The sequence below is a fragment of the Acomys russatus genome, chromosome 11 (genome assembly GCF_903995435.1).
Source record: "Acomys russatus chromosome 11, mAcoRus1.1, whole genome shotgun sequence".
NCBI lineage: Eukaryota > Metazoa > Chordata > Mammalia > Rodentia > Muridae > Acomys > Acomys russatus.
Window position 1 is genome coordinate 49618671 of NC_067147.1, and position 17421 is coordinate 49636091.

The window sequence follows — 17421 nt, forward strand, 5'->3', positions numbered from 1 at the left end:
CTTAATTCTCTATTAGCCCAACCAAATCACCTTCCCCCCGCAATAGATACATTTTTGGTAGCCCTAGCATAGCAAGGATAGAAAGGAAAGGCACAATCATTGTAGCATTGACTACCTGACCAACAGGGTTTCCTGAGGAGAAAGGCATTGGAAAAACAGCATTCTACAGAATGGAAAGAAACAACTCACGGCTATTGCATTTCCTCATAACTTGCTACAATTGGTGCATATGCAAAGTGGTATTGGAGCACTGAAAATGAAAGCCTTTTTCTACTCATACACCAATAATAATAATAATAGTTATTATTATTATTATTATTATTATTATTATTATTATTATGTCATCATCATCATCATCATCAATGCATTAGTACTCCTGATTAGAGTATGGTAAGAGCATCTTCTGCAGTGGATGATGCAGTGAAGAAGAATTATAGGGTATATTCCTGGGAACAATCATGAGAGGCAGAACGGACTTTTTTTTTTTTTTTTTTTTTTTTACTTTTTTTAAAGCATCTAAGTGAAGTTACATTTAGGTCTCCAGAAAGCATTATTTTACAAGATTTGCACTGATCACTTTTGCTCTATGCATCTGCACTGAAATATTTTCACCCTGTGCACATAGCAAACATGCCATAGTTAGCTCTAGTTATCAGCTTCACACAAGCCCTGAAGTTCCCTAGGAAGGGGAAACCTCCACCAAGGAATCACCTCTATCATGTTGATCTACAGTCATGTTTTTGTGACATTTCCTCTTCATTGATTCATGTAGGAGGTTCTAGTCCATTGTGGGTGGTTCTGCCCCATGCAAATGGGCACAGCCTGGGCAAAAGAGGTAGCAGAAGGTGAGCCTGGGAGCAAGCCAGGCAGTAGTATTCGTCTGTGGTTTCTGCTTCAAGCTCTTGCATTAGTTTCCTTTGATGATGGGCTATTAACTGTGGGATAAAATAAAATCTGTCCTCTGAAAGTTGGCTTTGCTTAGTGTTTATGACAGCAACAGAAAGCAAACAAGGACACTACATAACTTTTCTTTATCACTCTTAAAATACTCGAGAGATTTACTTATGTGAGTGAAAGCAAGCGTGTTTGTGTGTGTGTGTGTGTGTGTGTGTGTGTGTGTGAATGCATGCTCTTGTGAAGCTGGCACAGCCAAATTCACGCTGTATATGTTCTGTGCCTTAAATATAACTGTGGAAGATTCTTCCTTAAGAGAGCAGTGAAAATTGATTACTATTTGCACACACACTATTCTAACTTGCTTTCATCACTTGTTATTTTAACTGATTCTTTAATGCCCAGCTTTAGGATCATGCATACAGCTTTCAAACATTATAAATTATGTCTGAATTAATGTTTGCATAAACCCCACTCACACAGTTACATCTGCAGATGGGCAGGTGTGTGGTGGTGGTAGTGGGTCAACGCCCAGGAATTGGACTGTTGTGTTATCTCAAACGGGCAAATGAGCGAAAGTCCCCTTCACAAAGATTGTACACTGGCCCTCTAGAAGGATATGAGAATCACTCCTCTGTCCAGAGTGTGAGTTGTGGGACGTTTGAGAATATCTTGACAGATGAAAACAACATTTCAGTATGCATCTCACCCTCTTATCCTTAGGGAGTACGTTCCAAGACAACGTGCCTAAGACTACAGGAAAGTCCAAGCCTCAGCTGCTTTCTCATCTACATAGAGAATGTTGATCCAGTGTCTTGTGTCAAGCATTGCCTTAAAGACTGTAGAGCAGGTTGGCTTGAGGCCCCACCTCCATTACAAAACATTGTCCAGTCCTAGGATACCATGCTCCCTTCAGGACAGAGTGATGACTCCTATAAGATTTTTCACTGCTTTCATCTTCTGGATTCGACCATCAAAGCTTTGTTGTCTGGGTTTCCTTTCATTCTCCTACCTGGATTCTCAAACCCCGAAGACCCCAGGTTTTCCTTGAACTCTGGCTCCTACCCTTGGATGTAACCTGGTACAACACTGGCTCATTTTTCTCTTGGATTCAGACCCACATAGATCATTTACATATTTTGGCTTGGTTTCTAGCTGTGTAAAAGAGAAGGCAGATGTGGTCTCTGGCTGGATGTTATCAGGAGGAGGGGATGTTTCTCAATGTTTCACTTGGGCCAGAAGTGAGAGGCATGCCAATGAAGCTATGTTTTATTGTTCTGATCCAGTGGAAAAAATGTGAGAGACTCATTCTGATAACAGTACGGGTGTGTAGCACTCCACCAATGTATGTCTCCACAAGGTTAAACAGATTTCCTTGTTTAGAAAATATTTTTCACTTGTCTCAGGGGGTGTGAATTAGTTTTTAATTATAAATTCTTATGTTAAGATAGACATCTATATCAATGGAAAATCTATATCAGTGGGAGATACCCATGTTGTGGCAGTTTGAGCTTTGAATCCATAGCTGTTTATTTCAACACTAGCCAGCTGACAGATCTTGGGAGAAAGCATGCAATGTAGTTATGTCAGTTGTGGAATCTTTAGACAGAGGCCACATGGCATTAAACATTCAAAACAAGACAATGGTACAATGCTTCATAGGAACAATGTTAGATTCACAGTGTGCTCTGAGGTCTTTGAAAGTCCAATTCAGTGACGTAGGGCTTCTTCTGGTTATGTCAGCTGTCAACTTGACAACCTAGAGTCACCTGAGGAGGGAGTCTGAACTGAGCGATTGCTCAGGTCAGATAGGCCAGTGGGCATGTCTGTGGGGAGTTGTTCTGATAGTTAACCTGTGTGGGAGGGCCCAGCCCACAGGGAATTTCAGGATCCTCTGGAAAGGTGTTCCTAGGAGGTAACAATAACCTAGCTGAGCATAAGGAAGCCAGTGAGCATCGCAATCCTCTACGGTTTCTGCTGCCCCAACTGTGACTTGGAAGTGTAGTCCACATCATGTCCTCATAATGCATTCGTTCCTTGTGTTGTTTTTGGGTGTAATTTTGGTCACAGGAATAGAGGCAAAGATAGAACAGGAATTCTTTAAATTATTTCTGATGTCTATGTCAACCCTTTATTCAGCCATTAGCAGAAACCTCAAAAATATGCCTTATATTTCAATTTTCCTCGATTGTGGTGTGTGTATGTGTGTGTCCTGAACTGTTGTTCTCTTTGTAGATAATGTGCTAATGGCTTGGATGACGACAGTAGTAGATCTCAATTTGCCTTGGTTGTGGTGTGTGTGTGTGTGTGTGTGTGTGTGTGTGTGTGTGTGTGTGTGTGTGTGTTTGTGTTTATGTGTATTGAGCTGTTACGAGTACAAGTGATTAAATCAAAGTTTTTGTTGTCTGTTTAGATAATGTCCCTATGGTTTGGATGACAGTAGTATAAAGCGAGCACTTCGTAGCAATCATCCGTCTATCGTTAGATAAAGGATGTGTCTTTTCCTCTATGTCTTTTCTTCCTTTGACTGAGTATGACTCATACATCATAGGCTGGCCTGGAATTCTTCATAGAGTCGATGTTGAACTTCTGATCCTCTTTCCTCTACATCTTGAGTGTTGGGGTCAAGGGGATACATCACCACACATTGCTTATATGGTGCTGGGGATCAAATCCAGGGCTTTGTACTAGACCCCGTAGCCCCTGGCATCTTGGTGTTAATACATTACTGAAGCATTCATGAATATGAGAGGGAAGCTGGTGTGTGAAGGAAAACATGGTAGGACTAAGCAAACAAAAAAGCATTTCTTCACCATGATTCCTTTTGTGAACATAAGTCTGGCTAAATACCAGCCAAAGAATGGGAAACATGAACACCAGAACTCTGCCACTCATTTAAACCCCACGAGAGCATGAAGGGCCTCTGGGATGTGAATAAAAATTAAGCACTTCACACCATCACGTGGGTAAAGATCACATTTGGCATTTTCTGTATCCCTCAGTCTCCTGAGAATACTAAATTATAGGTGCTAAATCCATGTTACTTTTCTAACTCCTGTGTCAGGCACAGCAGCAACGACACAGTAAGAGTTCAGGGGTGTTACCAGTCTTATTCTTTTTCTCAGGGTAGTCACTGATGTCCCTTCCTTGCCAGTGGTTTTGAATGTGGAGAATCTGGACCTTTTAGTCATCGTGACATGGCTTGAGAAAGCTACGGTGCTGCGGCTCATGTGTGAGGAACCTGAAGGGGTAAACGAAACTCTGATCTTCTGAAGGCTGAGGGGATCTCTCTAGGGTTTCCCAAGTGACCGGGCATTGAGATATTTTACATTCTAGAAAGTGAAAATATTGTGGTAGCTGAAGTACTTTTCTTAGGATCTGATTTTCTAGCAGGTGTCACTGAAAAACAAAACCAAAATACCTAAAGTGTATTTTATTTTCACATGTTAGTGAGATCAGAGCAAGAGTTTTACACGCCATGTTAGTAGTTAATGTAGTCTTTGTGGGCCATGGGCTTTATGGTGATAGGCAAATTTGCTTTAAAAATACAAAAAGAGCCATTTTCAAGAAAATACACCCACTCAGAAAACATTTCATAATTCACAACACTGATGTTTCTTTATTTGGAAATTCTTTTGTGAGCATGTTACCAAAATGTATAATTATCCAACTAATGTGGTATTTTCCCACCTCAACTCTCAATGACTGCAAGCTAAGCTGGCAGGGACTGCCTCAGCATGCTGCTCTTCTCCTAACTCTTTTGAAGAGAGGGTGAATCCTCATGAATTGTCTATTGCATACAAATTGAGATAAATAATAACACGTATCTATCGCTTCCCATTGGGAATACAGAAAGTAACAAGCAGTCTCCCTTCCCCAGAAATAGACGGTACCTACGATAAAGCCCTGAATATGAATAGAAGTGAGAGTGATAAATTGTGTGTTGTATTTCTAGCAGCTCATTTTCCTGTGAAATGGTGCCTGGCAATTTCCAACCACAAAAACCTTGTAATATGAATCCTATTTACTGTGGTTCTATTTACTTCTTCAACAGAACAATTTAAAATGTGCTACTTGTAACTCTGATATGAGATCTTGTTGGGTTTTTTTCCCCTTTCCCTTTAATATGCCTTTTCTGAAATAGCAGCCATGCTTTTGCCATCATTTTATTATTGTGTTTGAAAACAGCCCATGTTTCTCAAAAAAAAAAAAAAAAATTTCCTAACCACTTTAATTGTATAGTATATGCCGTTCTATTTTCTTGGGATAGTTTGGCCAATGGAAAAAGATGGAGGAAGCTAGCGTAATGCAAATGGTAAATGCAAAGCTAAAAATATGCTGAGGGTCTGGGAAGAGTCTGAGGGGCTACCCCAGGCTGACAGAAATAATACCACTACTCACAGCACGGCAGCCCTGTGTCTTTATCGATGAGTCCCGTGATGCCTAGAGCAGCTAAATCAGGAGACAATAGGATGCAAAGCTCTTTCATTGTTGTTTTGTTATGTATGTTTTTATGTACTTATGGACGTGTATGTTTGTTTTAGTTTGCATTTTAAGGAGTGGAGCCAGGAATGGTGGCTCATACCCACAGTCATAGCATTTCAGAGTTGAGTCAGGAAGACTTCAGGAAGTTCAAGGCTGGACAGGGCTACAGAGTAACTCCTTGTCTCAAGATAAAAAAAAAAAAGAATACCCACTATAGAATGTTAGTATAATCAATATGAAATAGAGGTGGTAAACAATGGCTTCTCAGGGGATCTACAAGGCCATCGAGGGGATCATGTACATACAGTTTAAAGAAGACGCTATGAAATCCATTCCAAGCTTCACATGTCATCAGAAGTGAGGCATGCCGGGGCACAAGTCTCAGAAGAGTAAAACCAATGACACATCGTAGAACATTCTCTGGTACAATGGGGATGACATGAGAAGAGAAGATGTTTTTCAGCATCTCAGGACTGCATTGATGACTCTACTTCATGCAGAACTCATTTTGGAATTGGAGAACAGCGGGCTTCTTTCTCTTTGGAGGGGGGATAAAGTTTAGATTGGGGGGACATCACTGACTTCGGGGGCAGAGTCTGCACCATTGGTACAGGGCAGTTAGGTTGTCACTGCGAGGCACGGCTTCAACAGTGTAGGCAGGGATGACGTGAGGATAGATACAGGTCTGCAAAGTGGGACCATTATCTGGAACAACGGGGCTTCTGGAAGTGTACACAATCCAGGTCACATGCTGGCTAAGGCTGGAGTAGAAATGAGGCTGCAAAGGGTAGGAGCATGATGAGACGGGCGATGGACATATTAAAAGCTTAGTAAGAGACAAGAGGTGAGCTCTGGCTCTCACCCACACTAGGTAAAAATAATGAAAAATAACTTGCTGTCCTTTCCCAAAGATCTTGACTAAAGGATCTTAAATGGTCCCATGTCCCACATGATAAACTTTTGAGATATCGAGCATGCCAAATACCTAACCTCATTTGAATACCATGCATTGTATTTGTACACATGTGTCAAACTGTAAGGGTGCAATCCACAGGACCTGACCAAGTAAATGTTTGAACTATAGTGGGGTGATTTCCAGCTCCTGTGACCAGATAAGTGGTAAAGGGTTTCATTGTTTGATTTTTACTTCCGGTTTTCTATTTGGCTATATGACCCCTGGAAAAAATTACCTAAAGTATCCTAAAATCCACCCCTCTAGGGCTAATTGAGAGGAATAGCACTGTGCCTTTGTTTATCTCCCCACATCAGGGCTACTGGTTGGTGAGCAGGGTATCAGGTGAGCCTGCTATCAATGCATGGCCCCAGGCCACATCCTCCTATCAAGGTACCCCCTGTGCTCTGGGCAGGAGAGCCATCACATTTCCCTACTTGCTTGTCTGGCTCTGATGGTTATTTTGGCCAATTGATTAAACTAGATGATTGTTATGGGTCAGAGTAGCCTAGGTTATTTGGGGGAGCAGATGAATCAAGTTGCAGAGAAGAAGCTGATGCTTCCCCATCCCCACCCCCCTAACCAGAGCCAAGCCATCTTAACTCCCTCTGCTCTTGAGCTTGCAAGCTGACCCTCTGTGACCTTATTTGCTTTGATGTGTTTATTGTCTCTTAAGTATCAGGAGATTGAAGCCACAAGCTACATTTTACAGTTGAGGTATGCGTGGGTTAAAGTACCCGAAGGAAGCAAATTTTTCTCCATGTCATTTTTCCCCACTGCAAGGTGATTCTGAGACCATTTTCCTTAAATTTCATGGAAGTGGCCTCTCTACATCCCACAGCCAATAACCACACTCACTCCTGTAGCTAGTCCTCAGTGGTTGCACCCTTTAACTTAGGCATTTCCCCTCAGAAGGAAAGCTAACCTTTAAATATACAATATTCAATGACAAAGCAAAGGCATTATTTATGGATTTTACACGTGAGCTTGAAGTTACACACTTGCATTGAAACATTGGATGTTCTGGGGTTAAGACTTTTAAACCCTTGAACTTATTTCTCAGAGACACTCATGAGCTAGATGTGGAAGTGGCTGCTTAGAAGAACCAATGGTATGATCACATTTCACTTGAGGAGGAAGTTACTCTGATGGGCCTTGGTACCCATACATCATGGATAAAATGGTGCTTTGCCTCATCTGTCAGTGGAGTGTGGAGAAGAAGATAAGTCAGTTCAGTTACTTATCAGTGCTGTGTATCATCTAGTGTCAGTATCTGGAACTGAGGCACATGGCCCCAGATATGAGCTACTGTGTTCTTTCCTCCTCTCACTCCAAGGTGAGAACACCTGTGGTCATTACTCAGGCTGTTCAAGAGTGTGCTATAGTAATTCACGGTGGAAGGGAACTATCCAGAGGTCCATTAGTAGAAAGAAATGTAACTTAAATCGCTTTTACAAATATGCAATACAGAAACTTTAATCACCTTGTGTAATTGGTTGTATATCCTTTTTCAGGGCCCATTTGATTTTCAGTGATAATTATTCTTCTAGAAAACACTTTTAGAGTTTGTGCTTTGAAATACTTCCTTGGGGCTGCATGTATAAGTTGGGTAGCAGTGGTGGAGAGATAGGCACCGAATAAATACTGTGCTGGGGACATGGCTGAGTCAGTTGAGAAGCTCCTGTGCAATATGAGGGGCCAAGTTTGGTTTCTCAGTAAGGCATGTAACACTCGGCACTATTGGGTGAAGACAGGAGGATGCCCAGAGCTTGATGGCCAGTCAGTCTAGCCAAGATGGAAAACTCAAGTTTCAGTAAGACATCGTCTTCAAATTTTTTCTAGAGACCAGTAGAGTATGCATCCTCCCTTGGGCCCTCTGACAGGAGTCTAGTGCAACTGTCCTCTGAGAGGCTCCACCCAGAAGTGGATCAAAACAGATGCTGAGACCCGTAGACAAACCTTAGGAAGAGCTTGGGGAGTCTTGTGGAAGAGTTGGGGGAAGCATAGAGGGACCCAGAGGGGACAAGAACACAAGAAGAAGACCAACAGAGTCAACTAACCTAGGCCAATGGGGGCTTATGGGACTGAAGCACCAGCCCAAGAGCATGCATGGAGAGATGGCTCAACAGTTCACAACACTGGCTGCTTTTGAAAAGGGCTGGTGTTTGGTTCCCAGCAGCCATATGGCAGCTCACAGCCTTCCGTAACTCTAGCTTTATTGGTTCTTATGTCCCCTCCTTTTTGTCTCTGTGGTCACTGAACACACACACACACACACACACACACACACACACACACACACACTCACACATACACACATACACAAAGACACACACACACACAGAGCAAATACAACCATGCAGGGAAAGCAATCATACACATAAAATGAAATAAAGAGATACAACAGTCTGAAAAAGAAATATCTATCTATGTATGTCTGTATGCATTTACATATTCACACATGCATAGAAAGAGACAATTCCTGTCTTTATTACTCAGTAAAATGTGATTTCTATCTTACCATATGGAAATACAGTTGAAAATTAGTGGAGACTGAACTAAAATATTTTTTTTGTTTCTTTTTTATTAATTTATTCTTGTTACATCTCAATGGTTATCCCATCCCTTGTATCCTCCCATTCCTCCCCGCCCCATTTTCCCATTATTCCCCTCCCCTATGACTGTTCCTGAGGGGGATTACCTCCCCCTGTATATTCTCATAGGGTATCAAGTCTCTTCTTGGAACTAAAATATTTTAAGAAAAAGAAGGAAATAAGCTTTCCCAGGACAAATATTTATTGGCATTAATTATGAATATATAATCATGTGTGTAAGTGTGCACTACTTTAGAAGTAAATGTTAATTATGTTTATATATTAGTTTATTAATATAATAGCAATTCAATATTAATTACCATTGATTAGATTATGAAATCTAAATATGCTATTGAAAATATTTCTCCTGGAGCAATGAAATGGCAGCTAGAAAGCCTTTTGATTGAGCTTCATCAATGGGTCAACAGAGAAGTTTTCTTACCGTGGTTGCATACAGCTGGGGACACAGGGATTGTTTTTTTGTTTTGTTTTGTTTTGTTTTTTTGTCCATTACCGATCAAGAAACTGAGAGCTAAGATTTCTCCCCAACTGTTGTGCATGGACCAAACCTTAGTTTTCTTTAACACTTTTTAGTTATTTCTTTGGCTTAGTCTGACAAAATGATCTGTCAGGAAAACTAATTAAAGTATTTTTCCCTTAGTAGCTACATCTGTATCGAGCACTTCATCATTAGTGTGCTTGTGGCATGGTCTTTCTTATTCTATTAATTTTAACAAAGTAATACAGATGTAACTCCAAGTTGTTTTAAAGTGAAAGACGTAATATGAATAAAATGTTTATAGTCATCAGTCATAGTCAGTACATGTGTGGTGCCTTTTGATTTCCACCCATGTATGAACCTTCATGTCACTAACATTTCTTCTGTTCAAAACCTATGTCCTGATTACATGCTAAGATAATTCTGGCCACTGACTTATATGAATGGGCTTGTCGATACTTTCATGCAGATATAAATATTTTGCCTGATTCTAGGATTATGTTTTGTTTCCCATTGGAGAGAAATTTTTATTACATTTTAGACATTAGAAACCTGGAAACTTTTCTAAGACATATGAGTTTCAATAAAAAGGAAGGGGGCAGAGAAAATTTGTGAAGAGGAAAGCTAAAGACAGAAAGTGAAAGGGTTTAAAGGATGGGCTCATAGTGACGAAGGAGTCTGGATTGCAAGCCTTGATGACTTTGCAGAGCCTCTGTCACCAACTGCTGCTTTTTGCTGTCACTTAACACTGTTTAATGCTGTTTGCTGGAGGTGCTCTGTCCGGCATTCCAATGCATATTCTGGCAGTTCACAGCTAAGCATTTACTAAGCCTTTCCCGACTTGCCTGCAGATGACGCAAAGTGATCTTGAAAACAGTTTGATTATTAAAGCACAGTAAAATTCTAATTTTGAAACATTAAAGCCTCTAAATTCTAAAGTTTGAAGCATTAAAGCTTCATTAAAGCTCTACCATGGTAACAAGCCAACACAAAAATAGAGGCTTTCACAGCACAAAGCCCATCTCAGTTGTGTCCATCAGAGTGCGGATTTGCTCTGTGCTAATGGGCTTCACAACACAGCAGCTCCTACGCTTGCAAGCCTGCTCAGGGGTCAGGAGCACTAGCCCCTTGTTAAAGGGGGCCTCTCATGCACTCTTGCTGCCCACTAGAGGGTAGGGCATTCAGAGCTCCTGGAAACTCACTTGGTTCCACTCCAGGCGCCAGGAGGCAGAGCCCTCTCTTGCTTGGGTTCACTCTGAATCTCCCAGGGGCATCTCTATTCCACCTCTGTCTGAAGGGAAGTTCTCTCATATGGACTCAGATGAGTAGGTCTGCCCTTCTGGCACAGGCTGGGTGTTTCTCCTTTGGCTTGGATAACATCTCTCATTCACAGGCTTTGGTAATTAGGATATGGCAACGCTGGGGAACATGGTGATTTCTACCATCACAATCTTAGTATCATTTCACTTCTGACTGATTCAACCTTGTCTTAGCTGGCCTCCTTTCAAGCCATGCCATTCCATACTTCCACACCTGTAAGAGGAGAAGGCATCCTCTTCTGTCATTTTATTGTCACCATTCCTCTTTTCATCGTTCTAAAACTTCAGGGATTTTTTTTTTTCAATTTCAGATTACAGAAGTCCCACTTAACTGGGCATAGTATGGGCTGGTATGGTGCCTTCATGAGCAGGGCTGCTATGTACTCTGTAGTTTTCATCCTACTCACTTCTCTAATATAAACTACCATGAAAATTCAACTACAGAATGGCCATTGCCCACAATACTCATTTTGGTCTCACTCCCCCTAATGTATAGAATGGATGGGATACAAAATGGGTAAGACTTTGGTCTGGTAGCACAATCCCCTTATTGTTATTTGAAAATAGATAATTAGCATAAAGCCTCAAGAACACATCTACAAAAGCATGTAAAAACAGCGTTTCAATTACTTTTAAATTTTCGTTTAATGTGCATAAGTGTTTGCGTGCATGTCTGTTTGTGCACCACACGTGTGCTCACGTAGGTCAGAAGAGGGCACTGGGTCCCTGGAACTGGAGTTAACTTATGGATGTGAAACACCTGATAGATTCTGGGAACTGAACCCAGGTCCTCTGTAAGAATAACAAATACTATCAAGATGATGGTGGTGATGAAAGCAGCAAACAAGCAATACTGTAGTTGCTAATTTGGCTTTACCCCAAATTATATGGTTGAGAACTCCTGCTAGGAGACAGTTTAGAACAGTGGTTCTTAACCTTCCTAATCCTGAGCCCCTTTAATACAGTCCCTCATATTGTGGTGGTCCCCAACCATAGAATTATTTTGTTGCTACTTTATAATTAATTTTATTAACATTATGAATCATTATGTAAACATCTGATATACAGGTTATCTGATATGTGACCCATATGAAAGGGTCCTTTGACCTTTAAAGGGGTTGAGGAATGTCATAAACCAAAGACTATAAAGATATACAGGAAAGCATTTGGGACTATGAGTCAGATGATGTATTTTTGGCTAAAATAATGTTCTCCATCATAGTAACTGTGGTACAAATGGAAGGTGCTAATATTTATTTCTACTGCTTCTTTATTAACAGTCACTGAAATGGAAAAAAAAAAAAAAGGTCAGTTATCTTTGCCAGCAAGAACTTACAGTGGCTTAAATAGTACGAATATCCAGGTAAATGCTGCAGCACACTGTGTTGTAGGCATCAGAATTCAAGAAGGAGTTACTATAGAATCAAATTAGAATGATTCCTTTCTTTTCTGTTTGAATCGCCCATTCACATTTCTAACTGGCAACATTGCCTGTAAAGAAGCGATAAATATGTCAGGAACTCTTTTCTTTAGCGATGATTGGATTACATGCTCATTCAATTCAGAGTTCATTAAACTGCAGGGTTAATCTTAGAGTTAACGGAATGAGGTAGCATTGTAATAGCCTAATAGCACACTTTTTGAACAGCATAGGTCTGTCAGTCGAGTGCTAGGTACATAGAAAAACTGATGATCTATAATAATAAAACAAAACCATCATATTTTCAGTGTGATTTGTGCAACACGGTTTATAAATCCATGAAATCTCTGCAAGTATTACTGAATTGAAAGAGGAAATGAAACTAGAAAATTAAATACAGAATAAGGGCAAAAAATACTGTGATATTGGGCAAAATAATGTAGACACAGAATGACAAATATTGACACTCAAATAAGAGGGATCTGTAAACGTGATTAGGAGTCTGAGCGAAGTTAGGAGGGGGAACACCAGAGGCAATGAGAAGAAAAGAAGTATGACCATCTCATGTTTTCTCTCAGATTCAGAACCTAGATTTGATAATTAGGTAGGTAGGTCAGCGAATAGATAGTGGAGAAGAATATAGATAGGTGGTAAGTATGTAGGTAGAGAGACAGTATACAGATAATTTGGGGGCTGGAGAGATGACCCAGTGGTTACCAACATTACTTGCTTTTCTGGGGGAACCACTTTTGATGACAACAATCAATTGTCTATAACTCCAGGTTCAGGGTGTCCAATCCCCTCTTCTGGACTCTGTGGGCACCAGGCACACACGTGGTTCACAGACATACATGCAGGCAAAACAGCCATACTCATAAAAATAAATAAATCTAACAAAACGGATAGATAATTTTATATCTAAGATATGAAAGTTTAGCATAGATTACTTGAGGGTAGTAAGGGAAAAGTGGAAGGGAGATGCCAAGGGGAAAACTAGCTGAATATGAGTACTTTACACTCATTATGCAAATGTCATGATGATCCTGATTGCTTTGTACACTAGCTGAAAAACTAAAATAAAGAAATCACATTTCATCTAAAATGCACATGATTCTCTTTATTTGATGACATTTGCAACTCGATCATTTCCCTTGATATGAAGAGAATTCTAGTGGCATTCAGTTTATAGCATCCCTTATAGTTGACTTGATGCTGGCTGTCAAGTCATTAGTCCCAAAAGCAAGTTGCAGGGGTGTTTTCAAGAATGAACTTTCAGTACACCTGGTATGTCTTCAAACCTGACCCATTCATCCAAGCAAACACACTGACAAGGTAGAAATAATACTTGCTTCCCTATGGCTAAGGTTTTATTGCTGCCATAAAAAAGTAACATGTGATATTAAACTGCATTAGGACCTCCTGCATGGAAAACACAGAATGCCGGGACACCAGATGTAAGCCAGCAGGAGATGGGGAAATGAGAGAGGAAGAATGAGAGGCAGGGCATCCCCTCAGCTGGGTGCTTGCTTATGAACTGGACTTTTTGACTGTCCTGAAGCAAAATGCATTTCTGACTTTCAGTTGTTCGGAGAAAGTTATGAAGCATTCCTGTTGTTTCGCTCGGTTCACATACTATTAAATTAATGCTGCTTTTTGGAGAAAAAGCCATGAGTTTCCATTGCAGGGATCAACTCCTTTTTTCTAAGCAAGTGTTTCTGAAATTATAAAGTTCTGTGCAAATTTAGCTGAAAGAGCATAAGAGTAAATAAAGTAAATGAATATTTATTTTTCTGTTTCTTTTTTTATTAATTTATTCATATTACATCTCGATTGTTAGCCCTTCCCCTGTTTCCTCCCATTCTTCCCTCCCTCCCATTTCTCCCCTTCTCCCCTCCCCTATGTCTGTGACTGAGGGAGACCTCCTCCCCCTATATATGCTCTCAGAATATCAAGTCTCTTCTTGGTAACTAGCTATCCTTCCTCTGAGTGCCACCAGGTCTCCCCATCCAGGGGACATGGTCAGAAAAGGGGCACCAGAGTTCATGTGAGAGTCAGAATGAATATTTATTTTATTTTCCATGTGTGGTAGAGAGTCCAAGTCATATTGTAGTCTGCTTTCATCCAACCACCTCAATTGAGAACTCAAGGCTGATATTTTGCATGTGTATATTAAGTGTGCTGCAAACAGGCCCATATCATACTAGCTGCATGTGTATTTTTCTGAACAAATTTGTTCTGAAATAAGTATTTTGTAGACACAAAGATAGATAGATGATAGATGGATAAATGATAGATAGATAGATAGATAGATAGATAGATGATAGACTGATTGATTCACCAATAGATGTATCTAGTACGTTTGATAGTTGCTGTCTCAATGACCTTACACTGTCTGACATAGTTACATTAAGTATAGTCTGTATCTGACCTTTTCCATTCATAGGTTAGGAATGCATTAGCTACCACAGGTAGCACAGCACTTGCCTACCTACCAAGAACAAGACCCCAGTTTAGAGCCTCGCAGAGTGATGGGAATTCTGCTACAGAATAACCTAAGACTTGGGTATATTGCTTCAGCTTTCTTGTGATGAACTAAGGATGTATACCACTTATGCAGTCTGATGGGCAGTCTGTTTTTGGCTAGAGAGGAGATACTTGAAAATGCCTTCCTAGGTTTGCAGAGATTTCTAAATCCAAAGTTGAGCTGCAAACAGTGAAGAGGCCTGAGAATAAAATAAACAAGTAACAGATTTTCCTAAATAAGCTGCTGGACTTTGGCCAGACATGGACCCAGGCACATGCTAGGACAAAGGTTATGTAGCGATCACATCTCCATCTTCAAATGTGCACTTATGTGATATCCCACAGGAGCAGGAATTACTCCAACTTCAAACAACCAAAACAACAACAGATTCTCAGTGTGATGCCCACCCAATATAATTAAACAAATGGACTTTTGATTGGACTCTTTAGGCTTATCAGAAAGACACATGTCAAACAGATCACAATGATAATATAGCTAATATCTTAAATATGATAATAATATAGCCAAAAAATTAGAGCTTCTGGTGGCAGTGTTTACATGAGAACTCAGATTCGTATAATGAAGTAATTGACCAAAAATGAACTGGAAAGAAAACTGAAAAAAAAAAAGTAGAAGATTTTTTCCATATAAAGAAAGTGAAAGTAGCACAAAAAAGATGTGATGTGATGATATTTTAATAATAATAAAGTACAAAAAAAGGGGAAACAAAATGAAAGTAAAACACAATGGAGAAATACTACTTGAAGTCAACAGGTAGCTTGGTGTAAGCTGAACACAGATTTAAGATATTTAAAACGTCAGATACACAAACAATAAAATAAAGAGCAGGAGATACAAAGTACCACTCACTGATAATTCCCCTGAGTTGCACTGAGGGAAACAGCACTGTGAAGCATAAAATGGGAAAGCACCTATGTGCATTACACAGGCTGTCACATAAAGACCTCCAACCAGACTGAGGCTAAACCACTGATTATTCTTAAGTCGTTTATTGTTAAGATGGAATCAAGTGGGGGGGAAAGTGATCTGTGTGTTAATTTCAAAAGGAAAAAAGTAAACCTTCAGCCTAAAGCCCTAAAAGAAAGAGGAAAACAAAACAGGTAAGAGGCTGCCAGACTTATCTCAAGGCAATCAGAGGAGTCCAGACTTTTGAAGTTTAACAAACCTGATTAAACTCCACGTTTTTGTTTTGTTTTGTTTTGTTTTGTTTTGGAGAGGGGTGAGGAAAGAGTTTATTCCTGAAGGAAGTCAGAACAGAAACTCAGACAGGGCAGGAACCTGGAGGCAGGAGCTGATGCCGAAGGCAGGAAGCGGTGCTGGCTTACTGGCTTGCTCTTCACGGAGGGTTCAGCCTGCTCTCTTGTAGGAGCCAGGACCACCTGCTCAGGGTAGCACCACTCACAATAGACTGGGCCCTCCTTCGTCAAACACTAACTTAAAAAATGGTCCACAGGATTGTCTATAGCTAGATATTTTTTTTTAATTATTCAGATTATATCCCAATTGTTGTCCCCTCACTTGTATCTTACCATATCAGCACCCCCCACCTCCTTTTCACCCTATTGCCCTCTCCTGCACCTCTGGCAGAAGGATACCTCCTCCCTCACCATATGATCGCAGCCTATCAGGTCTCATGAGAATAGCCTGCTTCCACTTCTTCTGAGTGTTTCCAGGCCTCCCTACTGGAGGGAGGTGATCGAGCTGTGGGCACCAGAGTTCATGTCACATAGTATGGAGACATTTTCTTAGTTGAGACTCCCTCCTTTTTAATGACTCTAGCTTTTGTCAAGTTGACATAAGACTAGCCTGCACACCAGAGAAAAGAAATAGGTTTGCATAAAATTCACTTCCTTTACTATGTACTCATGGGCAAGATTTTAACAGAAGCAGAGATATGGAAGAGTACCATATTCAACTATAATTTACAAAGAAATGAAAAACTAAAATAAATTGTGACAAAATAATATAGGGCAGCCATTCACCTGACACATTCTCATATATATATTTTCATTTCCTGTTCCTGTTCTTTTGTCCTAAAGATCCTCTGCTACCACCTGTCCCCTGAACTTATAGACTGAAGTTTACACTTAGAGAGTAGTCACATCCTTATCTTGCAGATTTTAGTAAAGTCTTGAATAGTTCAGCTTTTTCATTTGAAGTTTTTTTTTTTTCTCATAGTCCTTCCTTTGTTCCATGAGGTGCCTCTGGTGTACAACAGCCTTGCCTTGCTGTGGGCCTGTTTAAACTGTTTACCTATCTTGATTAAACTTTGGTAGGAGAAGTCTATCAAGACAATCATCCACTTCCTACAGATTTCCAATTCTGCGGAATACAGGCTTTTGAAGTAAGACCTAATGACTCTTTGGATTTCCTCAGTGTCTGTTGTTGTGTCCCCTATTCACTTCTGATCTTGTTAATTTAGATACTGTCTCTGTCTTTTAGTTAGTTTGGCTAGAGATTTGTCTATCTTGTTGATTTTGTCAAGGAACCAGATTTTGGTTTTGTTAATTGTTTGTATTGTTTTCTTTGTTTCTAATTTATTGACTTTAGCCCTGGGTTTGATTATTTCCTCCTATCTACTCCTCTTGGGTATCTGCTTTTTTTTTTTTTTTTTTTTAAAGCTTTCAGGGAGCTATTAAGTTGCTAGTATGGGATCTCTCCAATTTCTTTATGAGGGTGCTTGGTGCTGCAAACTTTCTTCTTAACATGGCTT